The following is a 22,622-nucleotide window of genomic DNA, read 5'->3' as shown; positions in this document are numbered from 1 at the left end:
TGAGTTACTAGATTAAGAAGCTAGCAACCTCAGAGGTGGGATGATAGGAATCTTGGTACTATTTGTTTAATAACTACCGTGGGCCAGGAACTAGGACGGATGCTTCCCATCTGTTTCACATTCAACCTTCATGACTCTTCAGTGGGTGTTATTACCCTTGTTTCATGGAAGAGGAAGTTAAGGCCCGCAGAGGTTGGTGAGCTCACTCAGGATGGCACACTGAGAAAGTTCTGGTTCCGTGTTGCACCCAGGCCTGTCTGCAACTCTGAGTATTTTCTATGATTGCACTTAGGGGTCATGATTATGAGAAGACATCTTTTAAAGTATGGAACTTTAGCATCCCACCAGAGCCACCATTCAAGCCTGTCTTACAAGACAGATTCTGTTTTTCCCCCTGTGACTCCATCTTTTCTCCCACTCTCCCTTGCTTGCCGGGAAAACAGGTTTATTGTGTAGAGTTTGTTCATACATATGGCTAATTCCGAAGTATCATAGTGTCGTGATGTCCCGAAAGAAAACGAATCGCAAGCTGTGCAGTTGTATGTAGAAGGAAAGGAGAATCCAAAAGGGACTTGATCTCCAGGCATTTAGGATCGGGTCAGAAGGAGGACTCCCTGCGTTGGCCTCTGTCCTAGAGGCACATGAAGCCAATTCTGCCAACACTGAGGTCCTACCCTTAGTGCTGTCGCTTCCACCAACCCCCACCTCTCCCCTCGAACTCCTGCAGTGCCCATCCTACCCATCCCGGGGCTGGGGGCAGGCTGGGTATCCCTGGCTTAAGAAAACTGATTCACTGTGAAGTCTACACTTGAGAGCTTTCTTTGGCCTTAAGCTACCCTCTGTAGTCGACTACCTCGTATTCAGTCGAGTGCTTTTTTCTTCTGAGAGATCAACCTCACAAGGAATCATGGAATTTGCTTGAAATTATTTTCAAATAAGCAGAAATACTTCAGCCTTCCATCCAGGTTTCTGGTGGTTGGAAATTCTTTGAGTGTGCGTGCGTGTGTGTCTGTAAATGTGTCTGACACATGTTACGGGGAGATAGTTCTCTGGCGTGTAATCCTAAGAAATGCAAATCCTCTTCTCTGATTGCTTTGCCCTTTCCTTCCCCGTGGACGTTTTGCTGTGCTCAGTAGGCTGCCAAGTCCATACGGATTAGAACTGCGTAGTACCCTTCACCTACTCCTGTCAAAATAAGCAACCATCGCAGGGCGGAAGGAAAACCAACAGATGCGTTCTTCCTGGGTGAAAGTGGGACTCAGTGGCCCAGCCTGCAAATGAACTCCTCCCTCATTTCTCTCTAGAAGCATCCTGCAGTCACATGTAATAAGATTCCCTTTTTCATGTCTTCTGCGTGTAAGCAAAATCTTCACTAAGCCCCTGGTTAGGGATGGCAGTTGGGATCAGTTGGAAGATTATCACGCCAGGAGGATTCCGTCTCCTCCATTCCTAAAAAAGAGACCCCACAAAGTTGTTTTCACTTAAATTCGGTGTTTTGTTCCTCCCGATCTGGACTTGGGTCTTTTTTTTTTTTGCTTTCCTTTTCAGTGGAGACTCGATGTTTATCTCCGTATTTCCATTTCTAGTTCAGTATAACATCTCCCCTATCCAAACCCAACATTCTTGGGAAAACTTTATGAAACTGAATCAGGCAAACAAAGTGTATTTCCTTGCATACTCTTTGTCATAGCATGTGCCTCCCTTACTATTTATTTTTGTGAGCTGAGGTTGTAGTTTAGGTTTCCTCAATGTGGTTTTTAGAGCAAAAAGCATGAAACTGCTACTCACGAGATCTAGGATTTCCCACTGGCTCTGCCGGTTGCTAAGTGGTAACCTTAGATAATGCAATGAACTTGTCCAGCGCCAGTCTCTTAAATGGGGGAGTCCAGCCGAAAGGCCTTGAGGGCTCCTTTGGCATCGGCCTCCTGGGACTCTGCAAAAAGATAGTTGCGTAGAGTGGGAATATCCTTATGTGTTCCCAAAAGATTGTCCTTTATAATGACATCTTTTGAAAGGAGCGCCAGTACACAGATCTTGGACAAATAAGTAAACTTTAAGGAAGTCTACCAGATCTCTTTTGATAGCGTAAGATTATGTCTCAAGGCACAGCACTGTGCTCTTTTCAGGCAGTCAGCTTGCTTTTGAGATACACCAGCCACCGTGGATGTGCGAGAAGCTGGTGAGCTCCGTATACAAATACGCGTGAGGCCACAATCACGGAGAACAGCAGCCACAAACATCTGGAATATAGCCATAAATCTAGACGTGGAAGAAAAGACAGTCAAGAAACAAATGATTGCCATCAAGCCTAAGCATTTTAATCAGAGAGACAGCCACCTAACCCCACATACCTGACAAATTTAGTAGAAGACTGTGACAACAGAAAAGATGGCAGTTGACAGCAGGAGGACTAATTTTTTTAATTACAATTTTTCAGGACACCTGGGCGGCTCAGTTGGTGGAGCCTTCCCACCTCAGCTCAGGTCATCATCTCACGGTTCATGAGTTTGAGGCCCACATTGGGCTCACTGCTGTCAGCTTCAGACCCTATGGCCCTTTGTCCCCCACCCCCTCCCCGCCACTCCCCCGCTCACACACCCGTGCGCACTCTCTTTCTCTCTCAAAAATAAACATTAAAAAAATATAAACTAAAAATTTTAAATTAAATGTAATATTTGTATGTGGTAAAAACTTCAACTCCTACGTTAATCATACGCACAGCCACAAAATTAAAAGCTTCTATCCTAAATTCTCTGTCCTTCTTTCTAAAAGTAAGTATTGGGGGGCGCCTGGGTGGCTCAATCGGTTGAGCATCCGACTTCAGCTCAGGTCATGATCTCACAGTCCGTGAGTTCTGTACTGACCGCTCAGCGCCTGGAGCCGGCTTCAGATTCTGTGTCTCCCTCTCTCTCTGTTCCTCTCCTGCTCTCACTCTGTCTCTCACTCTCTCAAAAATAAATAAAAATTTAAAAAAATAATAATAAAATAAAATAAAATAAAATAAAATAAAAGTAAGTATTGTTCATGGTTTCTTGTTAGATCCTTTCCCAAAATCCTAGCCGCATATCCCAGTAGAACTATCCATAGCTTCTTTTTATATTTATATAAATTATCAGAAAGTATGGTTGTTTTGTGCCTTCCTCCTCCTTTAATGGTGTGGCTTCAGGTCATACATATCCAACTCATTTCTTAGGGACTGTATTGTTGACTACCGTATAGATTATCATAATATTAAATCAGTTTCCTATGTACGTTACATAATCATTTCCTTTCCACCTTTCTCAACCTGCGACACCTGCCTTTTGGTCATTGTTCTCTTTATCAGGAAGACAAAGCTGTTCCTATTTCTGGGTTTTGACACTCAACTATTCTACAGGGTAAAGTGCAGTAAGTACAACTGATTGTCCAAAATATTTACAAATTCTACCGGAAAGGTTATGCCAATGTAGAGATCCCTGCAACACTTCAGAAGGCTGTTTTCTCTATTGTTGCTACCTGGAATATCAATTTTTTAAAAACTTTGGACATCTAATACGTGAGAAAAGACACTCATTGTTTCGATTTGTTTATTTTTAAGTAAATGATGTTAAGGTTTATTTTCCTATTAATTATAGTTGATTTTTATATGTGTATAAGGTTCCTGTTTGTGTTTTTGCTCACTTTAATGGGATGATTACCCTTTTTCGTATTGATTTGCAAGACTGCATCATAAATTAAGGGATTAACTTTTTATTGTACCTGTTGCAAATACTTTTCTATATGTCTGGAGTTTGTTTGTGGAAGTTTCCCCCCCCCCCTTAGAAAGTTAAAACTTTCATATAGTCAAATCAGGAATCTTTCCTTTTATATTTCTGCCTTTTAGAATTGTGTTTTTAGAAAGGCCCTCCCCATTCAAGTATCACGTATTAAAAATGTTTGTTTTATTCTAGCACTTTTAGAGCGTAACTTTCTTAGGTTGTGCTGTTTGATCCATCTGAAGTTTATTTTGGGGGTAAGGAGTTTGATAAAGTCTCAGCTTTATTTCTTTTTCCAAGTGGCTGGTCAGCGGTGCCATTACCACAAACTGAGTAATTAATCTTTTCCCCACTGATTTGAAATGCCACCCTATGAGACCCAAATTTCTGCTTATAGTTGAGTTTATTTTTGAACTCTGTGTTTAGTTCCATTGAACAGTTTTTCCCTTTTCCAATTCCAGGATGTTTGAGTTACTGTAACTTTATTTTTTTTTAAATGTTTACTTATTTTTGAGAGAGAGAGAGTTCAGGAAGGGCAGAGAGAAAGACAGAGATCTGAGGCAGGCTCTGCACTGACAGCAGAGAGGCAGATGTGGGGCTCAAACTCATGAACTGTAAGATCATGACCTGAGCTGAAGTCGGACAGTGCCACCCAGGTGCCCCTACTTACTGTAACTTCAGATACGTGTCAAGCAAGGGGAACATTAGCCATTGTTCTGCTCAGTTCATAGGCACACTGTTTAGTGCCTACTTAATGAAGGGACCTCTGTTTTCAATTTTCTCTATTACCATCAGAACTAATGTTCATGATGACATTGTACCGTCTGAAAAAATTAACTTCTGCCGTCATACTAAGCTTAAAAAGATCGAACGTATGCCAAATTAAAGTAAACAAGATGATTTTTAAAATAACACACAAAATGATATTTTTCCAATCTTATCTGGAAATTTCACTTCTGTGACACTGTTCTGTAAATAAGACATTACAGTATCTATTCACGCACGCATTTATAGGAGATCAGCCAGAAAAGTATTAGTATTTCTTGTGCTGTGTCTTTTAGTATGTGGCACATCAAATAGAGTTATGGGTTGTCCTGCTCTGATTGATTTCATATAAAGGTCTTTGCTTTGGCAGCACTTGGGACCTATTCACTTTCTGAGGTAAATCTTACAGAGCAGGAAGTTGAGGTTTTGGGGTAGAGTCCAAGAGTCAGTTCTGATCTTATTGTTGGGGAATGTGGAAACCTAAAGCCTTCCTTTAGTTAATAATGTGAATAGTGGAGGATCTTTTTTCCCCCGTATTAATTATTTTCTGAAAGATTCATTTTACACAGATCTGTGCTTAACTATGGTCAGAGAATCGCCCCTGATTTAAAACCTCCTTATTTGTACACGTTGTAGTTCAAAGGCGGGAGGGACCTTACCATTTATGTGGAGAGAAAGTAAATGAGATTTCTTGCTATCTGTCTCCATACGTTTAATGGTAGGATTGTGCCTTGGGTCCTATTTTGAGTTAAAACTGACAAGATTCAATGAGTTGCTACAATTAAGAATCGTTTTCACCTCAGAATCAACTCTTAAGTGTATCTCAGAGAATCGATTGTCAGCCGTGCAGGGGGTAGACCATCTTGAGCTGAATGGGCAGTTTGATTGTTTCTTTTCAATTGAACAAACATAGGTGCTCATTTGTCTCAGACCCTGCCAGAGAGGCAGTGTGGGGGTGTGAAAAAAAAGTATGTATATTCTGTTGTCTTGTCTTCAAATATGAAAAAAAATGCTTACAGCCCAGCTAACTTGAGACACCAAGCACAGAGATTTCTTCACGGATAATAGAAATGAAAATAACAATGGTGTCTTCCTATAGTTCATAAGCAGGGGCTTGGGCAAAGCTATGGCAGAAGGCACCTGGAGGGACATGGCTTGATCTGCCCTCAACATCCCACTTGGTAGAACACAGCATTGTTTGCCTACACATAGCACTGTCCCCAAACAAAAAGGGCAGCATAGACCAACAGCGGCCTACCTCAGAGAACCTTCCAAAGGGCATCTGTATGTCATCCAGCATGTGAGGTTAAACATCTCAAAGAATCAGAAGAATGGGAAAATACCAAAGGAACCATTAGGTGAAATGAAATGTGGCAAAGATCTTCATTCCAATTTAATGGAGTCCAACGCCATTCCTCTCTGGAGAGATCCATTAGGAGAAGACGTAGCTTTGACTGAATTCACAGACCACGAATTATCCTCACATGATAAATGATATGCTAAAAATTATTTGGATTTGATCCCTCCTTATATCTTCAGATACTTTGTGGACAACACAGGCTAGGAATTGTTCTTTTTTTTTTTTTTTTAAAGATTATTTATTTATTTTGAGAGAGAGAGGGAGAAAGAGAGAATCCCAAGCAGGCTCCACACTCAGAGTGGAGCCTGACACAGGGCTCAATCTCACGACCATGAGGTCATGACCTGGGCCAATGACAAGAGTTGAACGCTTAACGGACTAAGCAACCCAGGTAGATGACCCCGGAGTTGACCTTTTCAGTTCACTCTTTCTTTTCTCTCTCTTACTTATTTTGACTGTTGACAGTATTTTATTTTAAATTGTGGTAAAATGCACATAACAAAAAAATTTTACCATCAGCCATTTCAAAGCGTACAGTTTAGTGGTGAAAGCATTATGTAAAATCACACCGTCCTTGTCTTTTTTGTGTCTTACTTGTTACTTCACTTAGCATAAGTGCCCTGAAGGTTTTTCCATGTCAGAATGTCCTTTCTTTCTTTTTTTTTTTACATTTTTATTTATTTTTGAGAGGCAGAGAGACAACGTGATCAGGGGAAGGGCAGAGAGAGAGAGAGAGAGACACAGAATCTGAAGCAGGCTCCAGGCTCTGAGCTGTCAGCCCAGAGGCCAACGTGGGTCTTGAACCCATGAACCCCGAGACCGTGACCTCAGCCGAAGTCAGACACTCAACCGACTGAGCCACCCAGGCGTCCCAGAATGTCCTTCCTTTCTAAGGGCTCCTTTTAAAGGCTGAGTGATATCCCATCGTGTGTATATACCACATTTGGTTTGACCAGCCAGCGGTCAGTGGAAATTTGGATTTTTGTCATTTTTAATAAAATATACACTCACTACCATCTCAACAAAACAGGTTTAGAATTTGAAACGACTTCCTGGTTAGACTTTTGCTGTCGTTGATACCTGTGAGTTGGCTTAGTGAGCGTTAAGAGGAGTAGAAATGATTGCTTTAGAAATGAATTAAAGATGGGGCGCCTGGGTGGCGCAGTCGGTTAAGCATCCGGCTTCAGCCAGGTCACGATCTCGCGGTCCGTGAGTTCGAGCCCCGCGTCAGGCTCTGGGCTGATGGCTCGGAGCCTGGAGCCTGTTTCTGATTCTGTGTCTCCCTCTCTCTCTGCCCCTCCCCCGTTCATGCTCTGTCTCTCTCTGTCCCAAAAATAAATAAAAACGTTGAAAAAAAAAAATTAAAAAAAAAAAAAAGAAATGAATTAAAGCAATTGAGCACTAGTCTTGAGACTTCAAATCTTCCCCCTTCAAGTGTGGGCAGCTGTAAGATCCTATAAAAAAAAAGCCGAAGGACGAAGGTGGCAACCACTTGGTGAAAGATGTTTGTTTCCCTGAATTGATTTCCCTGTACCCAGCGTCCAGAAAGGTGTGTTTTTCGTGGCCCTTTTTAGGCCTCTAAGCTTGCAGGGTGGGTTTGTTTCCTTAAAGACACAGTACGTGATCTTTCTCACCAGACTCGCTCGAAGGCTCTACTAGATAAACACTTAGAGGTCCGGAAAATGGGAGTAAAGGGAGCCATTTAGATTATTTCACATCCTCTTGCCCTGGAGTACTTTCCTTACTCAACACTTTCCTCACGTTTCTCAGAGGAGAAAAGAAATGGAAACTTGGTCCATTTATTTTTTACATACATGCCAGCTTTGACCACTCTTGGCACGAGGTGAACAGGAGATTAATGATGGGGGTTATGCCATGGAAAAAGCCATAAGGCTTTACATCACAGTGTTTTGTTTTTAAAACATTTTGTTTTCATAGCTGGGGATTACTCTTTTGGCAGAGGGTAGGGAGAATGAGAAAAATATTGTAGGATAAAAGAGAGAGTACTGATTTAAACAACAAAAAAAAAATGCAACCGATTCCATTTTGGCTTTGGGAAGAAATGCTTTGAGTTTGGAGGTGAACAGGTAGGATCGTGTCGCCATGTATATGCTATTTGCATATCATTCCTTGCCTTAAAAAAAAATTACTATATAGGGGGCGCTTGGGTGGCTCAGCCTGTTAAATGTTCGACTCTTGATTTCAGCTCATGTCATGATCTCGAGGTTTGGGGAATCCAGCCTCACCTCAGGCTCCATGCTGATAATGTGGAGCCTGTTCGGATTCTCTCTCTCCCACTCTGCCCCTCCCCTGCTTGCGTTCTCTCTCTCTCTCTCCTTCAAAATAAATAAATAAAATAATTTAAAAAAAAAAAGAAAATTACTATTTAACGAAGAGGTAATTATTGACCCAGTGTACTTAGAGTACGATTATTCTTTTTAAATTTTTTTAATGTTTATTTATTTTTGAGAGAGAAAGACAGTGCGCGTGTGAGGGTAAGGCAGAGAAAGAGGGAGCCACAGAATCTGAAGCAAGCTCCGGGCTCTAAGCTGTCAGCACAGAGCCTGATGTGGGGCTCAAACTCACGAACCACAAGATCATGACCTGAGCCGAAGTCAGACACTTAACCGACCGAGTCACCCACGTGCCCTGTTGTTGTTTTTTTAAAGTAGTTTCTACACCCAACCTGGGCCTCGAACTCACTACCCTGAGATCAAGAGTCGGGTGCTCTACCTCCTGAGCCAGCCAGGTGCCCTGCCATTTTTATTGTTAGTAGATGTAGTCGCTTTAGAATAGCATATCTAGCACAGCTTAGCAAATGGACGTATTTATTAGCTCCGAGTGTATACTCACATCAGATCTCTTCTTTTTTTTTTTTTTTACTCTGTGTTTATAGTATAAGTGATCTTTTAAAAATCATCTTGTATTTTTGGTATAAATTACCTAAAAATAAAGGGAGGTTTTGTTGTTGTTGTTGTTGTTGTTGTTGTTTAAATTAGAAATTAGTGAGGTCTTAGAGAAAGAGAGGAGATATCGTATACATTTTAGGAAAGTCACCTCCTGCATGTTCTATAGGATTTTGCACATAATGGAAACCAGAAGTCGCCAAGTTAACAGTCGATCTCAAGAATAAGCAGGCTGAATTCTCATCCCTGTTCTGTGAGCACTGAGTTCAGTGAAAAGCAGTGATTTGGGGGAGAAATATGAAGCTCTGGTGAAGGGTAGATGGTGCTCTGAGCAAGTTACTGCTCCCACATTGCAGACCCAAGCACGTGAAATAATTTGGGGTCTCACATTTTTATGGGAGGTTACACTGATTATCACTAGAGGACTATTGCCTTTGTGATTTTGTGAAGGACATGTAACCTTGCTCATTTGGAAGAAAAAAAAAATGCCTACCAGAATCAGCCAGTGTGGAATATAGAACACAATCCCTCTAGTCTGAGGATTCCCCAACATCTGTGTGTATTCTAAGAGGATATTCAAAGAGAGGCTGGAGAATGAGCAAAGCAAAAGTGTTTATTGACATTGGACCATGTGCCAGGCGTGAGAGTTATTTCATTTATTCCCCACTGAAACTCTACACGGTGGTATTCCCATTTCGTAGATGAGAAGCCTGAGGCTCAGTCAGGCTAACTTACCTGGTGGACAGTGTATCGAGGACGATCTGCTTCCAAGCCTGTGCCCTTTCCAAAGCAGCCCCCTGCTCCCGGCCGGCCTGTTCCACCGGGCACGCTGATATGGAGCCTCCCTTGTCTAACCTGGGGCGGTCCTACCTTCCCTGCTCTGGCTGTTGGAATGTGCATGCCAGTGTCTGAAAGCCATTAAGGAAAATGAGTCACTTGCTGGATGCATTGAACTCCTTTCGATTATGAGAGCTTCACGGAGAAATAAAGTACCAAATGATTTTTCTTCGTAAAAAGAATTGAATCTCTCTCCTGAGTAGAGATTGTTGGCAAGTTCATGTGCAATCATGGTCAGCAGAAAAGAAATATAAGCAATAATGAAAAGCTTGTGGACTCGGAATGCCTTTAGCCCCCAGAGCTGAAGAGCAGGCCTTTGGGGAATGTTGTAGAGAGGATGCAGAATTGGGGCATGCAAAGAATTTTGGTCTTGGAGGAAAAGGCAGGGAACAGAAAATGAAGAGATGGAAAGCAAGGCGCGATGGATGGTTACTCTTCACCCCTGGGTAAGGTGGTGTGAATTGCTTTTGTTTCACCCCTTACCCCCCAAATAATTTCTTTCTGGTGAAGAAATATTTTTGAGGTAACTCATTACCTTTTGGCTTTAGGCCTGGAAGCCTCAGAAGTTGAAAGTAATTTTATATGCTACAGATGCTTCCTGGTTTTAAAACTGTGACCTGGCTTCTAAACGATGATGACATCGATGGTATAGGATAATACTCTTCCATACCAGTAGCAGCTGTGGGGGACTCTTTACAAACTTAGGGGGAGGGGAGGCAGTCCGATTTAGATCATGGGCTGACCGAAGGGAAGATATTTGGCGTGATTTCCATTGTAGGTAAAGATAAATTGGTACTGTGTTCTAGTTCCGAGACCGCGCAGTAGACAAACCCGTCTTTGCCTGGTGGTACTTTTAAAAACTCTTAGTATTGATTCCATACTTTTGATGTGTTTTCATGACCAGTTCAGACTACCCAAGCTGTAAAGCACCAGTCATTAGGAAAAACTCTCCATCAGAGAAGAATCAAGGAAATTCTGCTTCCATTATTTAAGTTTTGACATCTCTGGAGGGACACAGTAAAACTCTTTCTACCCGTTAGTAGTTGACCTTGAAATAGGATACGTATTTCCTCTGTGGTGTGCTCACTAGTCTCCGTTTTATTCCTGTAAGCACGGAGTTAAGTGATAGAAACAAAAGGAACTTCATAAAACCTTGTTGCCGAATCCTGTCCTCCTCTATTCATTGGAGCTAACTAACAGTCAACAGGGGATTTTGATGGTATTTTATGTTATTTCAACTGTTACTTCTTGAAAGAGTGGATATGTGACTTGTAAATAGGTTGTTGGAATCCACCTCTTCAAAAATTCCCATCTGGCTTCCTTTCTTCCCCTCTAGTGCCCTCCTTTTCTTCCTGCCTCTAGCTCCATGCTTTTCTGGAGCTCCTGAAGTCTCTATAACCTCACCCTTCCCACACGATCCTAGGTCAGCACTCCTTTGTGTCTGTTTGGTCATTTGTGGGCCGTGGTAGGTGGGCCCCGCCCCTTTGTGTAAGAGACACGCCCACAGAGTCTCATCCATGGTCTAGCTTGTTGCCCATTAATGAAGCGGGAGGTTCGTCCTGTAGGGGAGGGGAAGCCAGGGAGCCGGGGAGAATACAAGACCTTTCCTCACCTTGCACCTAGGCTCACGAACTCAGCAAAAACAAGGAAGGAAGGAACAGTTGCCTTGCACAATTTATTTCATTTCTGGGTCCCTTTTCCTGTATCCTATCAAAATCTCCTCTCTGCTAAATTATTGATACGAAGTTTTATCTGGTACAGCTGCTGCTGTCTCTCCCCAGGGGTGTCTTCACTTTGAATAATGGAGTTAGTTCAAAGCCCCTGCTTAGCCAATCAAGGAGCTGTGGATTTGCAGGGTTCAGCTGGCAGGTTGGTGTAATGTTCCTGGAACAAGAAGGCTTCTTGGTTTCCATGAAATCACCCTCTTCCCCCATGACCGACCACAAGCCACTACCCTGCTTGCTCACATGGCTGACCTTGCCGTTGTGGTTAATGGAAAGGATACGAGTCTACACATGCTGGTGGCTGGCAACATAGCAAGAAAAAGTTCTCCTGCCTGGGAGTGTAATGCAGCCCAGGGCCGGGAATGGGCCTTCTGGGTGCCCTTGGGATGGATCACCTGCCAGGTAGCCTTCTTTGCTTCATCCCAGGGTGTCAAGTGTGACCATCAGCTTAACTGGGTGCTGTCGAAGCCCGCCTTCCCCATCTGCAACACTGTTTGCTCCACTAGAGTGGGAAAGAGGCCAGTGGACGAATCTACAGCAGAGCCAAACATTGGATTACACTTTACCCATAAGTCTCTTCAGCTGGCCTAAGAATTGCATTATGAATGGGGAGGGCAGGTGACTTGCTGAGATAATCCTTGAAAGAGAGATTGCGTGCATAGAAACTCAACCTCCTTTCCAGTGTTCCGCATGGAGTAATCACGAACCACATAATAGCTTTGTATTTCCATACTATTAATTGCAAGTTATGTGTGTATACTTGAAGTATCAACTTAAAAACAGTGCTTTACCTTTCTCATAAACAGGCTCTGATCTGCCTATTTTACATTATGGTGGCCAGAGCACCACCATTCTATTAAAAGTATAATGTTTTCAGGGCACCTGGTGGCTCAGTCAGTTGACTGTCCGACTGTTAATTTTGGTTGGATCCCAGGGTGGTGGGACTGAGCCCCCTGTCAAGCTCTGCACTGAGCATGGAGTCTGCTTAAGATTCTCTCTCTCTCTCTCTCTCTCTCTCTCTCTCTCTCTCTCTCCCCTGCTCGCACTCGCTAATAATAATAATAATAATAATAATGTTTTCTTATGCCAGCCAATCAAATGCTCTATCTGTTTAAACTCTGTCCTCCACTCTGTATTTGAAAGCTCTTTAGTGACCTCTCAAAGTCAACCCTATGTTCAGGTCAATGTCATACTAGGAGTAAATGAAGAATCAAGGTTATTCTTGCTCTGCAGTCTTGCCTTAAAAGAGTGAGTTAGAGGCAAAGGAACCGTGCTGTGCTTTGGTTACACATATGCAAGTGGGATTTATTAGCTTTGGGAAGGAAGCAGAGGTCATCATGGTACTTGGTAAATTATGAGAGGGGGTCAGAGGGTCAGAAAGAGGGAGCTTCCCTGCCAGACATCCCTGGCTGAGAGTTGAAATACCATGGAGCAGATAGTTGGAAAATTATGAGTAACCTTCTCAACTTTGTCCTAGACCCTCGTGCCTGAGAGTACGAACCAAAGGAGGGAGTATAGCTTTGCAGGGATCTGGGGTGGGGGGGGGTGTGGAAGGGGGAGGATGGTAGCTAGCCAATCTTGCAGGGTTCTACAGTGAGCACTAAAGTTTGAAAGTAGTGTCAAGGCCTCCCCAAAAGCCTGGAATGACCCCACATACCTGCACATCAGCCTCAGACCCACCGCGGCCTCTCGGATCTTCTGGGTGGAAGAGGAGAGAGTTGTTCACACCAACAGGAAGTGCTCATCTCGATGATGCGGTTTCCTCTTTGCTCCCTCCCTGAGGGTCTCTCCCTCCCCTCCCTCCACCTTAAAACGGCTGAACCAGATGCCCTTCAGATAGGCTTGACATTCCAGTGCTGCCACTGCCCCGTATTCTGAAGGACAGGAGGTGGGGCAGCCTAGGTAGATGGTCCAGACAGAAATGCCTGTGAAGTCACAGGGTCACCCCGACACCCACGTGGGGCTTGTGTATGGTCAAACACCGCCTTGACAATAGCACTGTGTCTTGCTTGTGAACAACGGTTTCTGGTTTTCTCTCTCTGTCCGCATAGTCCTCGTTGTGTTGGTTCCGTCCTGTATTTTCGACTTCTTTCTGTGAAGCTTTGATGGGAAGGTTCTGCAGTAACTTTGCCCTACACTTCTCCTGGAAGGGCCGTTGATAAACTTAAATGTTTTTTTGAAAGCCTTTTTGTGGCACGAGCCGGGGCCCCGCTGAACATTTTTGAGCTGTGATTTGCACTGCGGCTCCAGAAACTACCATGCCGGTGGCTCTAAACAGGAACTATACTACTTTTAATTTTGCTGAGGGGCTCGTTTCTCTCTCTTGATCTCACTCTCTCAGTTTTTCAGTGTAGGGCCAGAGGCCGTTCGTGTACTTTGAGACTGTTTTCAACTTTTTGCACCTGCTATTTCCAGGCAATTAGCAAAGCCCGTTTAGAGTTGAATTGTTATGTGCACACATTCTGTTTTAAATTCATTGTTGTCACAGGGATGTATGTTAAACGTCAAGAAGAACTCCTAGAATCCAACCTTTTGCTTCAAAAGATTGAAGTCTTTACTTATTTTATCAACAAAAGATTTAACTAGATATTAAAAATGACAACAGGGGCACCTGGGCACCTCAGTCGCTTGAGCACCTGACTTTGGCTCAGGTCATGATCTCAGGGTTCCTGGGTTCGAGCCCCATGTTAGGCTCTGTGCTGACAGCATGGAGCCTGCTTTCTTCGGATCCTCTGTCCCCTTCTCTGTACTTCCCCTGCTCTCTCTCTCTCTCTCTCTCTCAAAAATAAACATTGAAAAAAAAAAGACAACAAATAGTATTCATCCAGCTAGAAGAATGTATGAACTCTAGTAGATTCAAAATCATGCCAGAGAGCTGTAGCTGGGTTGTTGTTTTTTCTTTTTGCTTCTCTACAGATTATTTTCCTTAATTGCAATGTTAAAAATACTAATTTGTAATTATGGCCCCAGTTATGTTGTATTAATTATAATTACGATGTTTTATCACACAGACTAGCAACTGATGATGGCCCTTGTCTGTTTAAATAATATCAATCCGTCTTTGAATTTAAGAAATGGCATCACTTGCTTATTTAATTGATGTCAGCAGTGAAATGGAACTGTCAAGAATAGTTTTTGTGTCAGAACACATTTTTATCCCAATAAAGCTTATAGCTTTCACAATAAATTTCAACCCCAAAAATATACTTGGCTATTTCTGGGAATTGATCAACCAGAAACTGGGAAATGAGGCCAGGCTCCAGCACTGAGCTCTTGGGTGATAAGGGCTGATGAGGGCCGGTGGGTTGGCTGAGCCCAGTCCGTGGAGCTCAGCATACCTACGACAGCGTAGAACTAGAGATCAAAGCCGCAATTACCTTGGGGTCAGGAGAGGTCGCAGCTCTACAGGCAGGTGGACCTTAGGGCCTCCAGTCAGCAAGTCTCCCAGCCCAGACCCCCAGCTGGAGATGGGGGTGCCAACATCCACCACTGTGATTTTTCTCTGCTCCTGGATTGAGGCTGTGTGTTGAAGGTCTAACATCCCTGGAATGGACAGAGCCAGACCTCATGCTTTAGCAGCAAAGCATTCTAGGAACTCTGGTCCATGTGTGCATGCCTCCAGCTCCCTCTCCGTCATAAAAACACTACTGCACTGTTATTATTAGAGTTTTACACTCAACAGTGCTTTTGTCTGATTTACCTCGTTCGCACTTCTTGGTGACGTTGTGAGGTAGGCAAGATGGTCGTTGCCATCTTGGAAAGGGGAAAGTGAGACTTAGTGGTTTAACGGATCCAATTCAAAGCCTAATGTCAGCTTAAGTCATTTATTCAGAGGACAACAGTGAATGAGTGCTGAACATCTTCCCACCTGCTCATGGAGCTACACGCTAGACCTTCCTCAGTAACGACTGTGTGTGGAGCACTCTGGTGTGGCCAAGGACGTTAGGAGGCAATATGCTTTTGGAGAACCCAAAGCTAAGATCTGCCATAGAGGTTGAATCTAACTCTGCGTTTTATACATCAGGAATTGAGGACCAGACAGATGTCTAAGTTACATCGAATGCTCAGCAAAGACTGTAGAGCCCACGCTCCAACTCTTTGCCCAGTGCTCTCTGGACCACTGAGCACGTCTCCCTCATAGAACAGCATTGGCCATTATTCCATAGATATCGCATTTATATCACCGCCAACCATTATGGAAACTTCTAGAATAGATGTTGTGTGAAAAGGCCAGCATTTCCCCATCTTAGGTAGGGGAAGACAAGATGCTCAGAGGCATCCTTCCGCTGGTCTGGTTCCCCTTGCTTATGGGGGAAGTTTGTCGAGATCTAAGAGATTCTGGCCTCTGACTGTTTTCTCTGGGAGAACAGGGAGAATCAGAAAGGCGGTGCCTTCCCGGATGGTTTCTAAATGATCCCATTTTTTATCCTACTTTCCTCCCTATTAAAATTCTTACCTTGAGTTACGTCTCAAGTGCAAGAAGGCTGCTTCCAAAGCAAGGCCCGGTCAGAAGATGGCCTGACGGAGCCAAGGGTCAGCTGGAACAAGGATGAAATGTATTACAAAGGTTTGGCATAATGAGGGAGAAATAGAAATCTGGAGTTCAGAAGCTCTTTTTTTCTTAGGAGCTTTGAGTCTTTTTTGTGTTTAGTATTCCAGGGGAGAAGGGTTTGGTGGAAATTGAAGGGAAATGCTGCCAGACAGAAATTCCGTATCAGATAGACATTTGCCTCCTTTCAAGAAGGTGTGAGAGTAGCCATGAAGCATTAAGGCACGGGGGAGTCAGAGTGATGGGTTGGAATGCTCTCGATGGAGCATGAGCAGTGGCTGGGGACAGATCTGCAGGTTGGCTGGGGAGGCTGATGTGAGCGTTGGGTGAGTTTCTGGGCCAACTCCTTGCGCCTGAACCCCTCAGACCTGAGGTAGTTTACAGACCAGGAGGTGAGCCCTCAAGTCAAGCAGACTGCCAAAGTCAAGGCTCCCCAAACACCAATGCCTCCTTCACAGCCTTTCTATTCATTCTGGAAGTGAAGTCAGCACTGGAGACATCCCCGCCTTCCTGGTGCTTAAATGGGGGGCGAGGGGGCGCAGAGAAGAAACAAGCAAGTAAGTGATATATCTAGTATATCAGGTGGCATTTAAGTGCTGTGGAAGAAAACCAGGCAGAATTCTCAAGGAACTGGTCGTCCTGATGTCCATAGATTGTGTGTAGGGGGGCAGTTCCAAGTTATTTGTCACCCTTGTGGAGCTGACCTGGGGTAACTCTTCTCAGCCATTTTATATAACTCTATGCAGGGCACTTCATTTCCATTTTTTTCTTTATTAAGCAGCAATGTGGAGGAAAGACCTCTGAATAAAGCCCTCTGAGATCTGTTAAGGAGCCAACAGTCTCTTATACTAGGTAGTCGATGCATTTGTGTATCTTATTGAGAGCCAGCATTCCGTTGTATGCAGAAAGAGACAAATGTATTTGGTGTTGGGTGTTTTAAACATCAGACTCCTTATTTCCATTGGAGTCATGACAACACAAGCACAGAGGCGTTCAGACGCTTCCCTTGGCCACAGACGAGCACAAGAGCCGTGGCTGTCCTAATATTGCTCAGGCTCTTATTACACCAGGTACCGCGTTTTTATATGCTAGGCACAGATTTAGCATTTTTTCATAAACTATCTCATTTCATACAGGAAAACAGTAACACAAATATTATTATTACTATCTTTACTACTTTAAGGACGAGGAAATGGGGCGCCTGGGTGGCTCGGTCGGTTAAGTATCCGACTCTTGGTTTCAGCTCAGGTCATGATCTCACAGTTCATGGGTTAGAGCCGCGTGCCGAAGCCTGCTTGGGATTCTGTCTCTCCCTTTCTCTCTGCGCCTCCCCTGCTCACTTTCTCGGTTTCTCTCTCTCTCAAAATAAATAAACAAACTTTAAAAATTTTTAAAAAAAGAAAAGATGAGGAAACCACACATGACACATGATAAAGGCAGCATTTCCAGGGTAAAATGCCCAAGGTCTGAGATGTTAGGAGTTGAACTGGAGGCTCAAAGCCACGTATATCTTTCCAAGAGTGATACCCCCAATCACTGTCCTAAGTTCACTGTAGAATTACTTGGAATTCTTAGGAAATTCGGAATTCCTAGGATTTTTGCCCTGAATCTTTTTCTTTTTGAGATGTGGCAGCTTTTTTTGTTTGGTTTTGTCCGTTTACCCTTGAGAGTCCCTGAGACTTTATCCTGTATTGTAAATTTATCGTTAATCAATTATAAAACTGAACGTGACTCACAAAGTCTCACAAAGCCTACCTAATTTTATCCCATCTTTAATGTTTTAAACATTTTTAGAAAAGAATTATGTTACAATTGGGTCTCTCAGTTGAGTAACTTTTTTTTTTGTTTGTTTTTACCCCAAATAACCTGAAATTATGTTGGTCTCCAAGTTACTGGTAGAACTGTGTGTCCTTAGGATCAAATTACTTCTAAGATGATTTCCGCAACATTTGCTTTTGTTGTGTTCTTTAGTTTTGTGTTATGGGGGCTACTAATTTTCATTTGTTCAATAACAGCTTCATTAAATCTATTAGATTTGCAGAAATCAACTCTTCCTGCTGTCATGACACAAATGGTCGCCCCATTTTAGTTTTCCAGACTGGGTACCTCCAGCCAAAGTGAGCTGTCTAAGGGACTCTGAGGCATTTTGAAGAGATGAAGGTGGGCTCAAAGCCATCAGTGTGGAGTATGTCTTGCTTCCTCTCAAGTTCGGGATTTCAGCTGCTTCCTTCCATCAGGCCAGGGGCTGCATTTATTGTACTCGTTAAGTTCGCGGCGCCCCCTCGTGGTGCAACTGATACATAGTCAAGGTGAAAAAAAATGTTGGCAAGCTTACAAGTGATAAAAAAAAAAAAAGGCTGTGCATTTAGATAGGATCTTATTCTTCCCATTTTTAAGACTGTCAAATGCGTAAAATCTTGTTTTCCTATTTTGGTTTAAATTCATCTGTAGCTGTTTATATCATATTCAGTGCTTCATTTTGGGGAGGGAAAAACAAATCAGAAAAGCAAGCTCAAATCCCAAATCCCCCACAAGTTCAAAAATATATATATACATATTTTTTTAATGTAAGAGTAATACATGTGCATTCTGGAAATACTGGAAAGAACAGATAAAGAGCAAAAGAATCACTTATGATCTCACAACCCACATGGATTAACATTGGGTTAAATGTTCACACACCCATTATATGTGTGACCTTCATTCTGTGTTGTTACAGAGTCTGCTTCTTCATCATTGTTAGTAAGTTGCTTAGATTGGTGGGTTCCATTGCGTACCTGCTTGTGGATTATTATAGATTATAGATTTCCTTAAAGTCAGTTGCTCAAAATAGAATGGCTGAATCGAAAGGACATGCAAAATTTTAAGGCATTAGATAGTACTTCCTAGTTATTGTAAGTAAAGCATCTTTTGGGGAATGCAGTTTTTTTTTTTTTAAATAAGCGTTTCAAGTTCCTAGCATTTGCCTTCTTACTCTGTGCCAGGAATTGTGTCTCTTGGTTTCCATGCCTCGATCCCATTTGATCCTCATAACAACTATGTGAAGTAAATACTATTATTGTTCTCGCTTTCCAGATAAGGAATGTCAGGCTTACAGGAATTAAATAGCTGCTATGTGATTCCAAGAGCAGGAAGACAGAAGGCTTTCAGAAATTGGATCAGAATAGCACTCTGCATCCCTTGAATCTGGAACTAAGTGGAAACTAATACTGATAATTCTCCATTGGTAAAATAAAGAACAAGGGTGTTGGCAATAAGAGAGGAGGAAGAGGAAATACGGGTCTGTAAATTTAGAAACATGATGAAAATTCTAAGTTAAGACTCTGGCAATTAGATCTTCTTGTTAGAAGAAGGTACAATGGACAACTCCGTGATTACTGTATAATCACAAACTCTGGGGAACCCCTAATACGGACGTGTTTTCGCTAGATCTTGTCATTTTTTTTTCATGAATACATTTTCTTTGACCACAATAATCTTCAGACTGCTTCAATTACTCCTAAATAGTCAAAAGTTGACTAGAAGGGAAGTGTATCAGAAAATCTTCCATTTCTGGATAAAACCAGAACCTTTTGCGAGCTTTTCGATTTTGGCAAATCTCCAAAGTTCCTTATGGTTTTTCTCTCACTGTTACTCGCTAGGGACCTACATTTGCCTTTTGTGACTGTCACCCATATTCTTCTCTTTTTGTATTCTTATGTAATTATCTTTATTCTAGAAAGCTCAGGAAGATACAGAGCAAAAGAAAGAGAATGAATAGTGCTCATCATTCAGGCTGTTAGAAATACTGTGTGTGTTGTTCATTTTTGGTTCTCTTTGTCATTACTCAATATTTACTATTCCTGATCTGCCCTTCTCAGGCTCACCAGCACTGTCTTTATTCTTAAGGAAGAGATTTTGAACCTCTTTCTCTTCCTGCTGCATTTAGCCTTTCAAAGACATCTTGAGCACCAGTTAGTGGAACGGCCACCTGTGTTGTTTCCCTTGACCATTTTCCTCTTATGATGCCATCGGATTTATTAGGAATCTTTGAAATACTCAAAATTTCCTTCTGTTTAATTTTTATGGCATCATCATGATGCAGCTACAGCTGTTTCCTTGAGGTCGTGGGCCTTGCCGTTACATTCCCTTATCTCGATGTGGCCTCGTGATGTCCGTCAACTACTGATCGCCATTATAATTCTCTGAAGTGACTCGGAGATGCTCCTTCCGCACCCACACTGATTTTTTTTTTTTTTTTAGGAACAATTTTCTGTTTTATGGTCAGATCTATAAATCAGACTTCTAAGTTCTACACACTTGATTTAACCGGAGCGTGTGAGTGGCCTAATAAAATCCCGTCTCCTTCTACACTTCCTTCTGTAGGGCTCAGAACCTATAGAGCCCGAAACATTTTGCACACGTATGGAACCTGCTGAAAAGTGAGGAGGTTTTCTGTGAGTCGAATTTTGTAATCCTGAGGAAATGGATGCCATTAGAGAGCTCGAGTTCCTGCAGACCCAGTTTCTGGAACCCCTTCTGCGTGGGAGCCACCGACCGCATCTTTGAAGAAAGGCCTCCTGCCTCCCTGGCACCCCGGGGTCCTTTCCTGCTCTGATGCAGGACGGCTCTCCCAGCTTCTGTGTTTCCTCGACCTCAGGCAGTAAGGGCAAGAAAGGATGACCAGCAGAGTTGGTACTTGCTCGAAGTTGGAAGCCTTTGACCACTCCTGTGTTTGTCCCCCTACGTTCTTGGATTGCAGACAGTCCTTGCCTAAAGCAGCTGCTTTAGCGACTTTCTTTGTCCCCCTTTTGTCCAAGTATTGTATTATTATTGTTGCAGGTCCCTCTGCTGAGAGCCCTCCTACAGAGAGAGGCTGGGGTCTCTGCCCTCCTGGCAGCCATGTTGTTGGGGAACTGGTCTCCCCTCCCCCCTCTTGTTCTCCATCCGCGCTGTGCGGGGCTGGCTCTCTCGGGTTCTCTGCCCTCAGCCCATTTTATTTCCCATCTCCTTCGGATGCACGTTCTGGTTTTCTGCACCCTTTTCTCCTTGCTTGTGCACAGCAGCTCTTCAAATCTATCATCCTGTTTTTATCTTGCACTTTTATTTATCATGCACCTACGGGGCTTTAGTATTTGTGATCTGCTTCAGATTTCTTTCGTAGTTGATGAAGCCTGTAAAGAATCAGAAGCCCTACAGCAACCCTCACCTTTCTAGGGAGAATATATTCACCTAGGAAAGGGCTTTTATGAGGTCAGTCTGGCTAATAGCTCTTCTAATGGTGTCACTCTCCTGTTCTCTTAAAAGTCCCTTTGAGTTCTTTGCCTCCCCCCCCCCCCCCCACTTCTGAATGCATTCTGGATAGACCATTTTAGTACAGTTCTTGCCTAGAGACCTGTCTTTTAGCTTCGGGATGTAGCCCTCTGTATTCAAACGTTCTTTTCCTTGTAGGGATTTGTGTCTGATATGTGTGAAACCAGCTTCTAAATAATATAAAATTAGTGAGAAATAAAAGAAATACACATATATACATCTTATCGCTGTATCTATAATGGTGGTATGGACCGCAGATACGATATAATTCAATTCTGACGATGTTTAGAGGCCGTGTATATTTTGGTCATATTCATATGGATACATCTGTGTGCACATGCAGTAATTGTAACAAGCAGGTGTCGAGCCAGGACATCTCACTGGCCGATTTTTTTTGTTTTGTTTTGTTTTGTTTTTACTTTTTGTTTTTAATTGTGGTAAAATATACATGACACAAAGTTTACCACCTTAACCACTTTTTTTTTAAGTTTTGTTTATTTTGAGAGAGAGAGAGAGAATGTGTGTGTGTGTGTGTGTGTGTGTGTGTGTGTGTGTGTGTTTGAGAGAGAGAGAGAGTGAGAGAGAGACAGCATGAGCAGGGCAGGGGCAGAGAGAGAGGGAGGCCGAGAATCCCAAGCAGGCTCCAGGCTGTCAGCCCAGAGCCCGACGCAGGGTTTGAACTCCCGAAACTGCGAGATCATGACCTGAGCTGAAACTATGAGTCGGGCGTTCAACCGACTGAGCCACCCAGGGACCCCCATCTTAACCAGTTCAGTGGTGTTAGGTGCATGTTGTGCAACCAGCCCCCAGCACTCTTCGTTTTGCAAAACTGAAACTCTGTCCACATCAAACAGCACCTTCCCATCCCCCTCTCCTCCCAGCCGCTGGCACCCGTCATCCTACTTTGTATCACTCAGTTGACTACTCTGGGTACCTCATGTAAGCGGACTCTTACAGCGTGTGTCTTTTTGTGTGCGGATTATGTTACTTCCTATAATGTTCTCAAGGCTCCTGCGTGTTGTAGCGTGTGTCTGAATTTCTTCCCCTTCTGAGACCAGATAATTTTCATTACACGTACACACACCGTGTTTTGTTTATCCGCTCATCTGTTGGTGGACCCTTGCTTCCACTTGGGCCTGTTGTGAATAATGCTGCTGGGAACGCGGGAGTCAGATATCTCTTTGAGACCCTGCTTTCAGTTCTCGCTGGCTGATTCTGGATTCAGGAGTGAGTCATCTGCTCATGAGGATTATGGAAAGTTTCATTTTTAGGAAGACAAAAAGGTATTTCCACCGTGATTATTTAAAAAACGAAGTTGTCCGGGGGTGCCTGGGTGGCTCAGTCAGTTGAGCGTCTCACCTTGGCTCAAGTCATGATCTCGCAGTTTGTGAGTTCAAGCCCCACATCGGGCTCTGTGCTGACAGCTCGGAGCTGGAGCCTCTTCGGATTCCATGT

General features: G+C 43.2%; 1 protein-coding gene across 19 annotated transcripts in view; it reads left to right on the top strand.

The window, feature by feature from the left end:
* Positions 1-22,622, top strand: part of KIAA1217 (KIAA1217 ortholog) — a 755,207-nt gene that overhangs the window by 573,348 nt on the left and 159,237 nt on the right. The window lies entirely within an intron of this gene.

The sequence above is a fragment of the Puma concolor genome, chromosome B4 (genome assembly GCF_028749965.1).
Source record: "Puma concolor isolate L17-30 chromosome B4, mPumCon1.1.hap2, whole genome shotgun sequence".
Lineage (NCBI taxonomy): Eukaryota > Metazoa > Chordata > Mammalia > Carnivora > Felidae > Puma > Puma concolor.
Note: the sequence above shows the minus strand (reverse complement) of the source record. Positions and strands in the feature narration are given on the sequence as shown.